The 15,570-nt window shown below is 44.4% G+C and overlaps 1 long non-coding RNA gene across 5 annotated transcripts in view; it reads right to left on the reverse strand.

The window, feature by feature from the left end:
* Positions 1-15,570, reverse strand: part of LOC116071564 — an 89,096-nt gene that overhangs the window by 55,350 nt on the left and 18,176 nt on the right. For 2 of the 5 annotated variants that reach the window (XR_004110979.1, XR_004111001.1), the window contains exons 2-3: positions 15,317-15,476; positions 12,126-12,282 (exon numbers count right to left, since the gene is read on the reverse strand). This is a non-coding gene — a long non-coding RNA (uncharacterized LOC116071564). Of the gene's footprint in view, positions 1-12,125; positions 12,283-14,567; positions 14,640-15,316; positions 15,477-15,570 lie in introns of those variants that run through there. The other 3 variants (XR_004110984.1, XR_004110990.1, XR_004110995.1) reach the window with 2 other exon arrangements.

The following is a 15,570-nucleotide window of genomic DNA, read 5'->3' on the forward strand; positions in this document are numbered from 1 at the left end:
AAGAGGTGCTTGTTCCAGACCAGCTCAGAGGCTCTGATGTGCTAGAATATGCCATAGCTCCGCAAACCGGCTGAGGCTTGACCATCAGACTTTGCCTGACTACAGGTCTGTCTAAAGAGGGAACTGACTGAAGAGTTAGTGCTCTAAGAAGTACACTACAAGAAGTGATGTTTCCAAAGAAATTTATTTTACACACACACCACACACACACACACACACACACACACACACACACACACACACCTGGCCTAGCAGTGAGCCAAAAAGATGGCTCAGCAGATAAAGGTGTTTGCAGCCAAGACTTCACATAGTGAGAAGAGAACCACAGGCCAAAGGTTTAGCTCAGGGACAGAGCATTTGCCTAGTACACAGAAGGCACCCCAGCTGGCCTATAACCACTGCACCCCAACTTATCTGTAAGCAGTGCACCCCATCTGGTCAAGTTCTGTTCTGTTCCACGAGGGTAAGGGCTAACAATTCCGAAACCGTTACCTATACATAGTGGAGGATCACATTTAAGTAAACAGAAGGCGAATGGAGGAAGCCAGGCTCTGCACTGTTAGACAAGGTTATAGATACGCAAGGGGAAAGGAGAGAGTGTTCCACGAGATAATGGATTACACTTGGAGACATTGGTATGGATTACATTTAGCTTAAAATGGAAACAGATGGCCTGAATAAAAAAGAAATATGTATGTTTATATTAGACATACCTACTTATATTTCTATGTTAAATATGCATACACACACACATGCACACACAGGTTAGTGTACACACCCATAATTCTTTGTTTATTCAGTTGAGATCTTATATACATATATATATTTATTATATGTATGTCTATATATACAGAATTAATACATGCCTAGTTTTGTTTGCCAGCTAAGATTACATAGACACACATGCAAACACACACATAGACATACAGACACACACACATACACACACAGAGGACACAGAGGGTGGGGGATTGTTTGGTTTTTCAAACTGAGCTTATGTGTGTTTAATAGAAATTAATATATATCTAGTTTTTGGTTGCCAGCTAAAATTATATACAAGCAAACACACATAGGTTAATATACATGTATAATTTTGTTTGTCTTCTAGGAATTTGTACACACATACACAGATGTTGATATAAATACCTATAATCCTTTACTTTTTTTCATCTGAGATCACCTAAAAACAATGACACCATAATAGCAATGAACAGGCCAAGTATTCAGATATGAGTTCCTAAATCCACTCTCCATCAATGGTACAGGGCTGTAATTTCAGTTTCTCCAAAGGTGGAGACAGATGATAGCAAATTCAAGGCTGGCCTAGACTACAGAGTGAATTTAAAGCCAGCCGCAGTAAGATAGCATTATCATGTCTCAAAATAAAATAAAAAAAGGGGCTGGTGAGATGGCTCAGTGGGTAAGAGCACTGACTGCTCTTCCGAAGGTCCTGAGTTCAGATCCCAGCAACCACATGGTGGCTCACAACCACCAGTAATGAGATCTGACGCCCTCTTCTGGTGCATCTGAAGACAGCTAAAGTGAATTACGCCGGAGCAAGGTGGGGTGGGAGGGGAGTTCAATTCCCAGCAGCCACGTGATGGCTCATGGCCATCTGTACAGCTACAGTATACTCATACACATAAAATAAATAAATAAATCTTAAAAACAAACAAATAAAAAAAAAGGAGCAGGATACCTTGGGATATCGCTCAGTGATAGAATACATGCCTTGAAAATGTGAGACCCTGCCTTTAATCCTTAATGCAATAAAAACAAGCGTTAAAAAGCCACTCCTAGTAAACAGAACCAAAACTTCTAGGATAAACAATTGATGCAAAGACTAGGGAATGATAAATGGACCTGGAATATCTTAAGTGTTTCAGGGTACATTGTTTTTAATATTGTGGTGTTATGCCCACGGGATGCAGGGCCAAATGACACTAGCCATTAGCTGAGATAACGACAAGTCCTCCTCAGATGGCCTCTCTTCTTCCAGTCGTCTAGACTAAGTTTCTTTCCTTTTTACTGGATGGTGGTCTCTCTTTATATCCTGGCTGTCCTGAAACTTACTTGGTATATCAGGCTGGCCTTGAATTCCCAGAGACCCCTGCCTCTGCTGCCTGAGTGCTGAGGCTGAAGGAGTGCTCCACCACACCTACCTAGAGAAAGTGTCTAAGAGCAGGAAGGACCAATTCCAAAACAGTCCAGTTTGAACTCTTCCTGTCACATTTTATTAGTCAACCAAGTTAAAGGTCAGCCCTGATTCCAAGGGAGCTGAAGAAGAGAGGACAATATGGTCAAAGGTGAGATGCAATGCACATATCAGAGTCTCGAATAACCCAGAGACTAGCACAGCTAGTTCACATCTACCTACTTCTCCAAGTTTATGGAAGCTACAAAAAAGACTTCAGAGGTTAGACACACAGTGTGCGTCCTGTTTGAGAGCCCTGGTCTTGGAGCATCTCCAAATGAGGAGTGTGTTTGTGTATGCATGTGTGTGTGTGAGTATGCATGTACGGGTGCGTGGTCATTCCTCTCCTTCCATTGTAGGTTCCGGAAGTTGAACTCAGGCCATCCATTGGGCTTACACACCAAGTTTACCACTGAGTCATCATGTTGACTTATTTCCCTTGAGTTACAGAGTGAAAAGTCAGCTCCCTGTTATTTAGGATAATTCCATAGTATCATATCCCAAAGCTTTGTTTTGCCTACAGAGAAAGCAAGACCAGGAGTGATGCTCAATATCATATTACTATTTGACAGAATTACCCAAATACTCCACAGATGTTTGGAGTGGTACCACCCCCAGCGCAGGTTGGCTCTTGTAGACAGACTAGGGGTGCTCTTAAATATGTCCTGGATTCTGAGGAGAATAAATATTACTAATATTGCAAAGAGAAGTTTATTTTATAAGGGTTGAGGACTCTCCTTATTTGTGGGTCTGGGGACAAATATTTAGAAAGTAGTTAGGAATTATGCTGCTTTAGTAAAGTTTGTGGTTGTGGGTCCTCTGCTAATATTCATGACTTCACCAGTTCTAAGGAGTTGACTAGGTTTCCAGTACCAGACATGGAATCCTCCTTCTTGTTAAGCATATTAATTAGAGAGCTGTTGGTTACTTCCAGGGTATGTGTGCCACTACTGCACCCTCGGGGTTATCATGCAATCATGCAATGCTGGTCTTTGTTGTGGTTCACAGCCATCATAGCTCTGTGGGACTTTCAGTTGCTTTGCTCCTTTGGAAGCTTCCTTGACATTGTCTAGGACGATGAAAGCTAGCCCTTGGGGAGGAAGCTTTCAGGTCAGTTCTAGCTCAGAGCCTCCAGGCCCTACATCTGAAGTGCATGTTGTCTTCAACAATGGGACTTACCTTCCATCTCTTACTAGGGTGTGGAGAAACATTACAGAAAAGCACAACCAAAATGTAGGCTTGTGGAACCCACTCCCAACCGGTATATCTGTAAAATGATTTCTATACCTAAGGCTCGGGGATCACTGCAGAAGGTGGGTGGGGGGAGGCAGAAAGATTGTAAGACCCAGATGACCAAGGAGTGTGCGATGATATTGTGTTTCCTATTAATGTCAGAAGTTACACCCATAAAATCTCATCAACATGACTGCTTAAACATGAGACATGCTAAAGTAGACCGAGGAAAGCCCAAGAGGCCTCAACACTACATAAAGAACTACAGACAACTAAGAAATGGTGAGAATCGGGAAAGAGTCTTCCTTGGGAAAAGGCTCAGCCATTGGTTATCCAAACCCAACGGCCAGCCCAGAAAACAAACGAACGTACAAGCAACATTTAGGAATATACATATATACATATATAGTATGTATTAGGAATATATATGTATATAATATATAATTAATATATGTATATACATATACATATATATGTGTGTGTATATATTATATATTTTGGAATTTATTTGTGTGTCTGTGGGTGTAAAAACAATTATTGAAAAATGAGGCCATTGAAAGACAGAAAAAGTGAGGTGAGGCCATTGAAAGAGAGAAAAGCGAGGTATTGGGAGGTGTGCAAGGAGGAAAGAGAAAGGAAAGATGACATAATTCTATTTGATTTCAAAATTTTAAATGAACAATATTAAAAAGTTAAGGATGTTTAAATGTGCCGCTTTAGTTGCTTTTCTTCTGCTGTGATAAAACAACATGAGTGAAGAAACTTATAAAAGAAAGCAATTGTTTGGGGTTGCAGTTCCAAGAGGGTTAGAGTTGATCGATGGCAGGCAAAAACAAGGCAGCAGGAAGAGCTGAAAGCTCACATCTCTATTTGTCAGCAGGAGTTAGAGAGAAGACTAGGAACCTTTTGAAACCTCCATGATATACCTCTCCCCCCACCCAGTGACTCACCTCCTCCAACAAGGCCACACCTCCTAATCCTTCTTAAACAGTTCTACCAACTGGGATCCAAGCATTCCATCATAAGCTTTGGGAGCCATTGTCATTCAAACCACCGTACATGTTGTTCCCTCACTAGCTCAAATTCTGTTCCTAGAGCACCCAAAACTGGAAAGTGACAATCTGAGTAATAAATTAGCCCCCAATCCTTGTGTCAATCAAATGGTTCAGAACCCACCAACATAGGAAGTCAGAGCATAGCTAAGTATTCAGAAATCAAATCAGAATTCAGGAAGGGCTCCATTCTGCTGTCCTTCGTACTACGTGGCAAGGAAATCTACCCTGGTCATTGAACAGGACATTCTGAGAAGACACTGGGAAGAAAGCTACAGGCATTAACCTGGGTCAGGTTGGGCTGGAGAGATGACTCAGTGCTCTTGCAGAGGACCCAGGTTAGATTCCTGCCCCTGTGTGGTGGTTCACAACCATCTTCAACTCCAGTATCAACTCCAGTACTGGGGAGATCTATCCGATTCCCTCTTCTGGTCTCCTCAGGCACCAGGCTTGCACATGGTACACAGCCAGGCATACGTGCAGGGGAAAAAAATGCATATACATAAAAATAAATATATTTTCAATTTAAAACCAAAACCTTGGGGCAGAGGACCCAGCACTAGTTGGCCTATTTCCTGGAGCTTTTAGGATAAATTAGATGATGGCTGCTAAGCTGTATTGGTGGATGGCACAGTAGAAGTTCATGGGGAAAGGGGCCGTAGTTAGGGACTTTTTAAAATCACAGTTTAGACTCTGGAATTGTGCCTGCTCGTGATGGTAACTTGTTTTCTTCCCACCGTATCCATATCCACTGCTCTGTCATAGAAAGAAATCTGTGTGTGTGTGTGTTTCACTGTCTTTCCCTTTGAGTCTAAATATGAGTGAGCTCAAGGGAAGTTGCCAAGTGGAGGTGAAGCTGGAAGGAGAGAAGGGTCACTCTGTCCGGGTGCTCATCCCCCTGGAGTGTTTTCACTGATGCAAGCTTGCATCTGGGCAAGAGCATGAAGGGTAAATAGGAATTATTATTTTTAAAAAAAAGAGAGAGAGAGAGAGACATGAGAGGGGTGAAGAGGGCTAGAGATGGTTCTGTCTGTGGAGTGATTTACATTGTAAATGTGGGAACTTGAGTTTGGTCCCCAGGACACATGTAAGAACATGTTGAGTGTCGTGGCATATACTTAGATTCCCCAGTTTCAGGGAGCTGAAGACAGGAAGAATCCCCAAGCAGCTCTGTGGGTGGCCAGCCAACCTAGCTGAGCTGGTGAGTTTTAAGCTAACATTGTGGACAGGAATAGAGGCATTCTGAACTTCTGAATGCTAAGCTCATGGACTGCCAAAGCTCCCTTGCAAATCAGAGTTTGGCTTCCACTTTTTCTGGCCAGTTTAATCCAAACAGCTCCACTTATTTCTGCTTAATGACTTGGTTTGCAGGTTGCCAACTGTAGGGACTGCATGCAGTTTTCAAGCTAAGCCCCTTTGCCATGATCAAGTGTTGGCAGAGCCTACAAGGAGGGCTGACTTGAGCAAGCTCTGCCTCTGGGCTGAGCGACCTTTACTTCGTGCCTGCTACTGGACTGATGAGGTTTTACTATGCATTGTAATGCTCAGTTCTACGCCTGAAGGTCTAGGCTTACAGGCGTCTTACCATGTTTACAAGCTTTTCTCATGCACACCTTATTCCTTGATTTAAAACTATTAGTTAACTAAAATTGGCTATGGCCAATTACTGGAGGGATTCGAGGTAGGTGGGTTTGGAGTGACCTGGTTGGGGGAGAGAGGTGGGATGAGGAAGAGGAAGAGGGAGAAGAGAGGAGGAAGCCGCCACGAGGGGAAGTAGACCATGGCCAGGGGAAACAACGAGTATCTGGGGTTCACCTTGGAGGGACGTAGCCAGGGCCTGCCGTTAGAAGAGTAGATTAGGGGTATCACCCAGCAATTGTCAAAGCCAAATAAAATAACCATAGTCTGAGTCTCGTTTATTGGTAAGTTAGTTGGGAATAAGCTTAAATTGGTTGTACTACAACGGACGTGGGGACTTCTTAGGGCGGGGTTTGATTCAGGATCCTGTCTTGTGAAAAAAGCCAGCTGTTATGTTGGTGACCATTATAATCCTGTCTCACCTACAGGGAGGTTCTGTTTGGTTTATGTCACCTCACAGCCAAAGGAAAGACAAGTACATGAACTCCTGGCTAAGAATCTCCAAGGAGTTCTGAGTTTTCACCGTTGATTAAAACAAAACCATTTTCCTTTTAGAATATTCCTTTCGCTTTCCTTTTTCAAAACCTGTGTGGCCAATTATATTCTTATTGCATTGCCTCTGTTTAAGGTATTTAGCATGGTTTCCTTTTCCTTGGTTAGTCCCAGCTTCTACAGATAGCCTGGAAACTAACTCTCTAAACTTAGCCTGTGGGGACTGCTGCTTAACTCTCTCCCTTTAGACCAGCTCTATGCAGAAAGTGCTTGGTGGACTCAGATGGTGCTCTGATCCATCCCAGGAACCATGCCACTGGCAAAGCCAGGTAGAACTTACAAAGGCCTAGTAATTATCTATCAGGAGTCTATTTTTCACCCCAGATTTGGTCACTCATTAATGTATTCATCACTTCTTAATTCAAAACATTGTAGAGACTGTCCATCTCTGCAGAAAACATGGAGATCCCTCTATGGAGACGCAGGATACAGTCCATGACCAAGCATGGAAGACTCTTTGGTGTCCACTCTCAACACACTCTGTCCTATCTGCATAATAAGATGTGAAGCTTGGAGGGACTGGGTTTCTTATACAGTCCTTGAGGTTCCCTGGGCATACTTGACACCCCAAATGTCTTTCTTAAACTCACAGGAGACACAAAAGGGTAACTGCTTTGCTGGAAATGAGAGAGGCACATGAGCACTGACCACAGTCTCTGCCATTTCGGCCTCGTATCCAGGGACATTCACTGCAACCAATTGTTCTTGCTTGGCTATTATTTAGCTATAGATTCAAGCCACCTCAAGAAAACGTTTTGTCAATGGTTACAGAAAGAGCCTAGAAGAGAGGCTCTCTTAGTATGAAATCCATTTTTTTTTTCCTTTCTGCAAAGTGTTGGCTTTGGATGGAGCTTGCCTTTCAGGCTGACATTTTCCAGTGAATCTGTGATGGCTGGTCAGGGAGTTAATGATGACATGGCATTTCTGAAATCCTTTCACCAGATGGCTGTGGGGGTGATTAATCTTGTTGATTGTCTCTGTTTTGGCAGCTGATGGTGGAGCTTGTGTTGACACTGCTCGATGTGGGCACTGGTCTGGATGGCTGTCTTGCTCACCTTTGCCCCTCCCACCCCTCCTCCTCTTATCCCTAGGGGCTAGGCTCTGAAACTGCAAGAGTGATAGACAGGGCAGTCAGTCTGCAGCTGGGCAGCAGCCAGGTGACATCACACAGCTCCATTTCAGTGTTCCTCCACAGGGAACTGGGGCAAGTGCATTGAAGTAAAAAGGCCATGGATGGCTCAATACTAGGCTGTGCTGTTGAAGTTGGCCATAGACAAGACTGGGACACAACTTGGTTTTACCCAGCAAGACCCTCCACTTGCCTCTTGTCTGTACCTCACTTACCCAGCAGGCACACATGTACAATGAGAGATCGATGGGATTCCTAGGGTCTCTTATCCCAAATCCTTTCCAGTCCAAGTTCCTGAGTAAGAGAGTTCACGACTATAGTCAGGTTCCCCAGTTAGAGCTCTGAAGAGGCTGGCAGATCGCCAGGAGTGTATGCACCATTACAACCCCTGAAGAATATTTGTGAGTCACATGATTTGGGAGAAGGTGGGGATCCAGTGTAGTTTACTAAGATGTCTCATCTACCATCCAGGAACAGATGAAAAGGGAGAACTCTCCCATGATCCTTTTCCTATTCATAAATAATTGGGCATTGTGGCCTCCTTCTGGTTCAGTTGCCGGTGAAAATCATTTCATAAAGGGGATGTGAGAATATCTAGCTCCCCTAGAAGCCCACTAGGATAAACGTATTTCCTTTTAAAAGTACTCAGTCACTCATCATGGCGATACAATGGAAAAAACGAGCTCTTCAGGAGCCAGTCACCCACCCAAGCCCTTATTGCTTCGGACTGCTGGAACTGAGGTTTGAACCCCAACTTTGAAGTACATTTTCTCCTCCCCATGGGGCCACTCGAGAAGACATTCCGTCTTCAGATGAGTTTCCCTTTGTAGACATGAAGTTATAGAAAGAAAACAGTGTCTAACCAGATATCTCCAGATACTCAGGGCAGAAGAAAGGTGTGTGTCCCAGGGGTGTCAGCCATCCAACATAGAGGCCTAATGTTTACTTAGGGTAGCAGCACCTTGGGGTGGCCTGAGAATCAGTTTCCTGTGCTGTGGGCAGGTTTTAAAGCTAGATGGAAACGTCTGTGTGTCTGGCCTGAGCCTGACTTAAGAATTTGCTTGTATAACCTCTGGGTCTCCTCTTGGTGGCCCCAATGTGCCCAGATTTAAGAGCTTTAGGAATGTCCTGCTCTGTTTAGTCTATCCCCAGGAGTAACTGTTTCTCTAATCCCGATGGTATGTTTACCACACACACATCCTGCAAGGAAGGGCATGGTGTTAACAGGGACAGCCAGCAAACCACAACACACACTCACGTTTACCAGAAGAGCCTGGGCCAGGAAGCAAGTAGATCCCCTCCTCCCACAAGTCTGGTCTCACCTCCCTTCCCGGGCTTTGTAGTGACAGTTCTCCTTTCTGTCTCCTGGAAGCCAAATTATGGACGTCGGGGAACATAGAGGCCACATATTTGGACCCGCAGCACTTCTGCCTCCTCCTCCAATGTGGGAGGAATCATGATTTCTCTTCCTCTCTTTCTCTCTTCTCATTCTTTCTTTCTACCTTGTTCTCCCTTACTTCTAAGATTTAGTCTTCCCTCAGGCCTCTCTTTCTGGGCTTATGCCAGCCCTATTCCAACGTCTGTGCTTAAGAGAACATATTGGGTTCTAGTTTAGAGAAGTTAGGAGGAAACCCAAGGTAGCCACATTGGTTTCCACTGACCTCAGCATCAAATGTCAAGCGCCTTGTGCCCCTGTTCACACTCCAGTGTATACTCCACCACAGCCTGCAAATGTGCAGCTCCGGCTGAGCACATCAAAACTGGTATGTGTGGGGGGGGGGAGGGGAAGCAGTGTTCCCTCTATTCAAACGGTCTTTATATTCTTCCTCCTCCACTTCTTTGGCCCCCGATACAGCAAACCACAATGAGTACGGCAAGTTTCCCTCCAATGGTGTCGGTTGTTTAAAAAAAAAGCATTGCTTCAAAGGGTCCGAGGGAATGTCACAGGAGGCTCTGGAGAGAGGCCCTCCGTGTGGTTTTCCTTCCCAGGCTTATGGCTCGGAAGTTCAGAAGACACTGATAATTTCAAGGCCAACCACACCATAGCAATATGTTCTGGACACATGTTCTTGGCCATCATCCTGCTGAGATTTTGTGTAGTGTTCTGAAGCAGGAATAATGTCTGAACACCTCACTGGGTGCTGTGAAGTCCATATGGTAAATTCATGTGCATTTTACAGGGGTGGCTGTGTGATGCTCAGTGGCCTGCCAGCATGTGCACACAGGATGGATAAAGAATTTGGACCGCTGCAGACATCACTCCTCAGGATTAGACTCTGTTCCTTCTTCCCACTTGCCTTTCTCTTGCTGGACCATCAACCATTGTGTTGAATGCTCAACACTGACTGTGAAGTTTTCTTTTCACATAGACTATACATATATTCTATTGTACGTGAATTATATTCATATAGAATATTCATAGCAACTTTAATTATAACAGCTGAGAATTAGAAGATAACCCAAATGCCCATGAACCCATAAAGGGGTAAACAAAAAAGTGGTATATCTATGCAATGGAATATTATCAGGCCATGAACAGGAATAACATACTGATATCTGAAATGACAGTGATCTTAATCTTAAATCCATCTTTCTAAATAGGAGGAATCAATAACAATGGCCACAGAGTCCACAATGGGCAGACTTAAAGGGAGAAAATAAACGAATGGTTCCTCGTAGGGAGGGGTTGGTAGAGAGAACTTGTAAACTGCTGTCTAACTCTTTTAGAGATGTGACAATATCTTTAAAGCAATTGAAAAATAATGGTTGTATAACTTGATAGGTATACAGCATGGTATAGGATTGTGCAACTCGGGAGGAAGCACGTGACAAATAATAAATTCTGGCAAGCCCATTGTTGAAACCAGACTTCTGGCCATTTTTAGAACCTCCTCTGACCATTGCTTCGGCCAGAACCCCAAAGCTATGCCCAGTGCTGGCTGCTCCGACCTTATCTTAGGGTGACACAACCTTTCACTCTCAGTCAAGCATAGTCAGGTGTCACCTTCTATGTGTCTTGGACACCAGCGTGTCTTTGGGTTCTATAGAGATCTTGCTGCCATCCGATTTAGAATCAGCAGGTGTGGGACACCCCCTCCTCCAAAACTCGGCATTTCTAACTAATTCCCAAGGGAAACGGCGCCCCTGCTGTCTGCAGCATGGAGAGGCACGGTATAGACCCCTGGCCAATTAGTTGTACTACTTGCTCTCTCACGTACCCTTGGCTTCCTCGGTGGCTGCCTGTCCAAGCTCAATAACACATTAGGATTTTGAAATATGTTCTTCCTACGTTTCATCGAGTTGAGATGCCAGTTGGAGAAGATCTATAAGCACTGTTGTTGCTGCCCATTATTTTTGATATCCAATAACCCGTGTGGAAAGCACCTAACAGCTTGGTGTCTCCTCCTTAACTGAGCCAGCTGCTCGCTTCCACATCACAGGGAAAACACTGAGGGGGGCTGAATTTACACTTCCTTGATCATGCCTATGGGTTCAAAAGGAAAAGGTTCATTTCTTTTTCAAAGTCATATACCTTGGAGTTCTGAGGCATGGGGGAGACAGCTTAGAAGCCGTGCCTCATCGGAAGGACAGAAAAAGCCAAGAGATGATAAACTTCTCAATGTGCTGCGGTAGAGCTCTGTAACAGACTCGAGGTTTCTTTAATTAGCTTGTGGAGAATGTCTATGGCATGGTAGGTGCTGTGCCTAGATGTCAGAAAGAGAGATCTGAAAATGAACCAAGTCCCCACACCGTCTGAAGCAAGGCCTCTCCTCTAGTCAGGGAGAGACATAGGCTCTCTGGGAGAAAAATCGAGAAATGAAAGGGAAAGAGAAGCAAGTCTGTAGACAGACGCTCAAGTGGCCGTGTTGGATGGATCTAAATTCTGTCTTCTCTACAGTGGTGTGTATGTACATGCCTGTATGTATGCATGCTTGTGGATGTGCATGCTTGCGTATCTGTGTAGGTGGCATGTACCCATGTATGCACCAGTCTAGAGGCAAGAGGTCAATGTGGAATATCTTCCTTAATTGCTCTTGGTTTTATTTTGTTTGGTTCTGAGACGTAGGTCTTCCACTAAATCTGGAGCTCATTGGATTGGCTAGACTTCTGGCCAGCAAGCCCCAGGGAATCTGTCCTGTTTCTGCCTCCTCATCATTCACTTATTGCTGCACACCTTTTACTTGCGGTGCTAGAGCTCAAGCTGAGTTTCTAGGCCTGTTCAGCAAACACTTTGCCCAATGAGGCTCCTCCCCAGACCCCTGTCTATAGATTTCGCCGATGAACAGCAAAACTCCTGGGCAGAGTCCTTAACGGAAACAAAACCTACCTGTACAGACTTGTTGAGAACATACGAGGGAAGCAGCAGAGAGAGAACGGTGAGCCCACGCAGCAGTGCCTTTCACTGTTCTTCAGTTTGTACTAACCATGGGTGACAAGAGTTTGATGAGAAGATGACTGGCTGAGCTCTGAACCCCAGGAAAGCACTGAGTGTTGTACAAAAAAAAAATGGGGTTCAAATTCCTGTTCTTCCCTGCGTCTGGATGTTTGGGACTCACGGCTTTTTCAACCTTCTGAGGGTTTTGTTTTCTTTACCCATAATACAAATGATTACAGTTCCTTCATCAAAGGGATGAAACAATCAGGAAATAAGCCTAGCTATTGAAAAGGGCTCCATGAACTGCTGAGCATGTCACGGATAGAAGAGGAAGGGAGTGCAATGTCGGACATTGTAGGCCAGGGATGGTGGGGGACAAACCTTGCCCATCACCTGGTCATTATCTCAGTGCTGCTTCAAAGGCCTTCTCCACCACCTAGGGGAGTGTCAGGCTTTCCTAAAGACAACGCCTCCTGCTGGTCACCAAGAAGAAGTGGGTATCCAAGTCTTCAGAATTCTCTAGGATTTACTGTCTTCTGGTTCCAGAATGAAGTTGCTGAATACATTTTGATTTTTGTTTGTTTGTTTGTTTTTAGTCTTTTCGAGACAGGGTTTCTCTGTGTAGCCCCTGGCTGTCCTGGAACTCACTCTGTAGACCAGGCTGGCCTCGAACTCAGAAATCCGCTTGCCTCTGCCTCCCAAGTGCTGGGATTAAAGGCATGTGCCACCACCGCCCAGCTGCTGAATACATTTTGAAATTCCCCCCCATAACAAGGAGGACTTGGATCTGGGTTATGGATTAGTTACCTTTCTTGTTGCTGTAACTACAAACCTAATACCAAACAGTTTAAGAAAGCAAGGAATTATTTTTGCTTACTTACTACTGCAGGGAGCTACAGCCCATCATGGCAGGGAACCTCAAGGCCAGCTTGTCACAATGCATCAGCAGTCAGCAAGCAGAGAGCAGATAGGAAGCGATGCTAGGAAGCTGCAAGGCCCTAGTCCCAAGTTACCTACTTCCTCTGGTGAGGCTTTTCCCCCTAAGTGTTCCCTGCTCTTCCCAAAGAGCACCACCAGTGGAGAACCAAGTGTTCAAACACAGGAGCCTATTTGGGGTCAAGGATGCATTTCGCATTCAAACCTTAGCAGAGTATCCTATCTGTGTTCTATAGTTACAATGCCTAGAGTTTGGGGTTCTTCCCTGAGTATTTGAATCTCAGTCCTGTGTCTTGCTGGCAAACTCAATGAACTGAAACAGGAGGGTAAATAAATTGAATTAACCAACCTTCTCTTAGCCTGATCTCTTTTCAACAGAGAAATCTGAATCTGGGGGCTAGACTTCCTACCCTTCTGTATTAGTCAGGGTTTCTATTCCTGCACAACATCATGACCAAGAAGCAAGTTGGGGAGGAAAGGGTTTATTCAGCTTACACTTCCACATTGCTGTTCATCACCAAAGGAAGACAGGACTGGAACTCAAGCAGGTCAGGAAGCAGGAGCTGATGCAGAGGCCGTGGAGAGATGTTCTTTACTGGCTTGCTGCTCCTGGCTTGCTCAGCCTGCTCTCTTATAGAACCCAAGACTTCCAGCCCAGGGATGGCACCACCCACAAGGGGCCCTAGCCCCTTGATCACTAATTGAGAAAATGCCCCACAGCTGGATCTCATGGAGGCACTTCCCCAACTGAAGCTCCCTTCTCTGTGATAACTCCTGTGTCAAGTTGACACACAACACCAGCCAGTACACCTTCCCAGAGGAGCAGGAACCACTCAACTCCAGTTTAGGAGTATCCCAAACAAATCAGCTACCTGTTTCCTGATCCCTCTGATTCCCATCTAAACAATAAGGCACATAGGGCCACAATCTTGGTAGGAGAAATATAACTGTTAAATGTTTAAAATGTGATTTTAAATATCAATGATAGCACCTGAGCCAGCAAAACCTTCATTGACAGAGGATGGTGATCATGTCTATGAATAGGCTTAAAAAGAACATAAAGGCCGGGCGGTGATGGCGCACGCCTTTAATCCCAGCACTCTGGAGGCAGAGGCAGGTGGATTTCTGAGTTTGAGGCCAGCCTGGTCTACAGAGTGAGTTCCAGGACAGCCAAGGCTGCACAGAGAAACCCTGTCTTGGGGGAGGGGGGGGAGAACATAAAGAACTTATTCCATCCCAAACTTGTTAGATGTATATGTGTGTGTATATATATACACATGTACACACACACACACACACACACACACACACACACACATATATCTTCCAGGAGGTAAGACAAGTATGGCCTTATATAATATGCATGAATACATAGGGAACTTATTTCCAAGGCTCATTTGGTGGATATAGGCTATAAATCCACCATCGGGGCTGACACAATATTAAAAATTACTTTTGTGGTGTTTGATATTTGCAAAATGACTTGCAGTTATTTATTAGGTCATGATTCTGCACTCAACAGCACTTTTCCTGCAATAAAAGAGAGCAAGCAAAGAAGAATGGGCTGTGGAAATGCTCCGGAAAGTCTTTGTCATTGTCCTGGTTAACTTTAACTGTTAACTTGACATGACCTAGAGTCACTTGAGAGAAGAGCCTCACCTGAGGGACTGTCTAGATCAGACTGGCCTGGGTATGTCTACAGGGTATGATTTTGATTGTTAATTGGTGTAGGACGGCCTGGCCCACTATGGGCGGCACCATTCCCTGGGCTGTATAAAGTCTTGGGATGTATAAAGAAACTAGCTGAGGCAGCAAGTAGTGTTCCTCTGTAATTTCTGCTTTCTTCTTGGCCTATAAGTCCTTTCTTTGATCAGAAGTAATACTGTATAGAATAGCAAACAGATACGGCTTCAAGTTTATGCTTGAGTCCCTGTCCTGACTTCCCTCATTACCTGGAAGATAAAATGAACCCTTCCTCTGCAATGTCACTTTAGGTTATGGTGTTTGTCTCAGTAATAGAAAGGAAGCTCAGACAGCCATCTTTTGGTGTCTGCTCTTGGAGAACCCTACTCTTCTCTCTACTGAAACACATCACTGGGTCAAACCATTCATGCCATTGGCATCTTGGGCCAAACACTCATGGGAAAAGGGGCAGAGGCACAAATATCTGTGAGAGAGGATAAATAAGACTATATGTGATGACATACCTGTGAGAGAAGACAGACGGGGCCATGTGTCCTTGGGGAGGTCAGATATAGGAAAGTTCCCAGAGTGTGCTTGTAATGGTTGTCCTCTTTTTTGCCATAGGCTGTGACCATTCCTCAAGTTCTTTCTACCTCATGTATTTTCTATCACCCTAAAAGTAATCTAAAATAAATGTTTCAGTTAAAAGAATGTTATATACTAGGGAAATAGTAAGAAATCCTGATGACTTATTTTTAGAAGACTAGAACAATGTTTT

Source organism: Mastomys coucha, unplaced genomic scaffold, assembly GCF_008632895.1.
Source record: "Mastomys coucha isolate ucsf_1 unplaced genomic scaffold, UCSF_Mcou_1 pScaffold1, whole genome shotgun sequence".
Taxonomy (NCBI): Eukaryota; Metazoa; Chordata; class Mammalia; order Rodentia; family Muridae; genus Mastomys; species Mastomys coucha.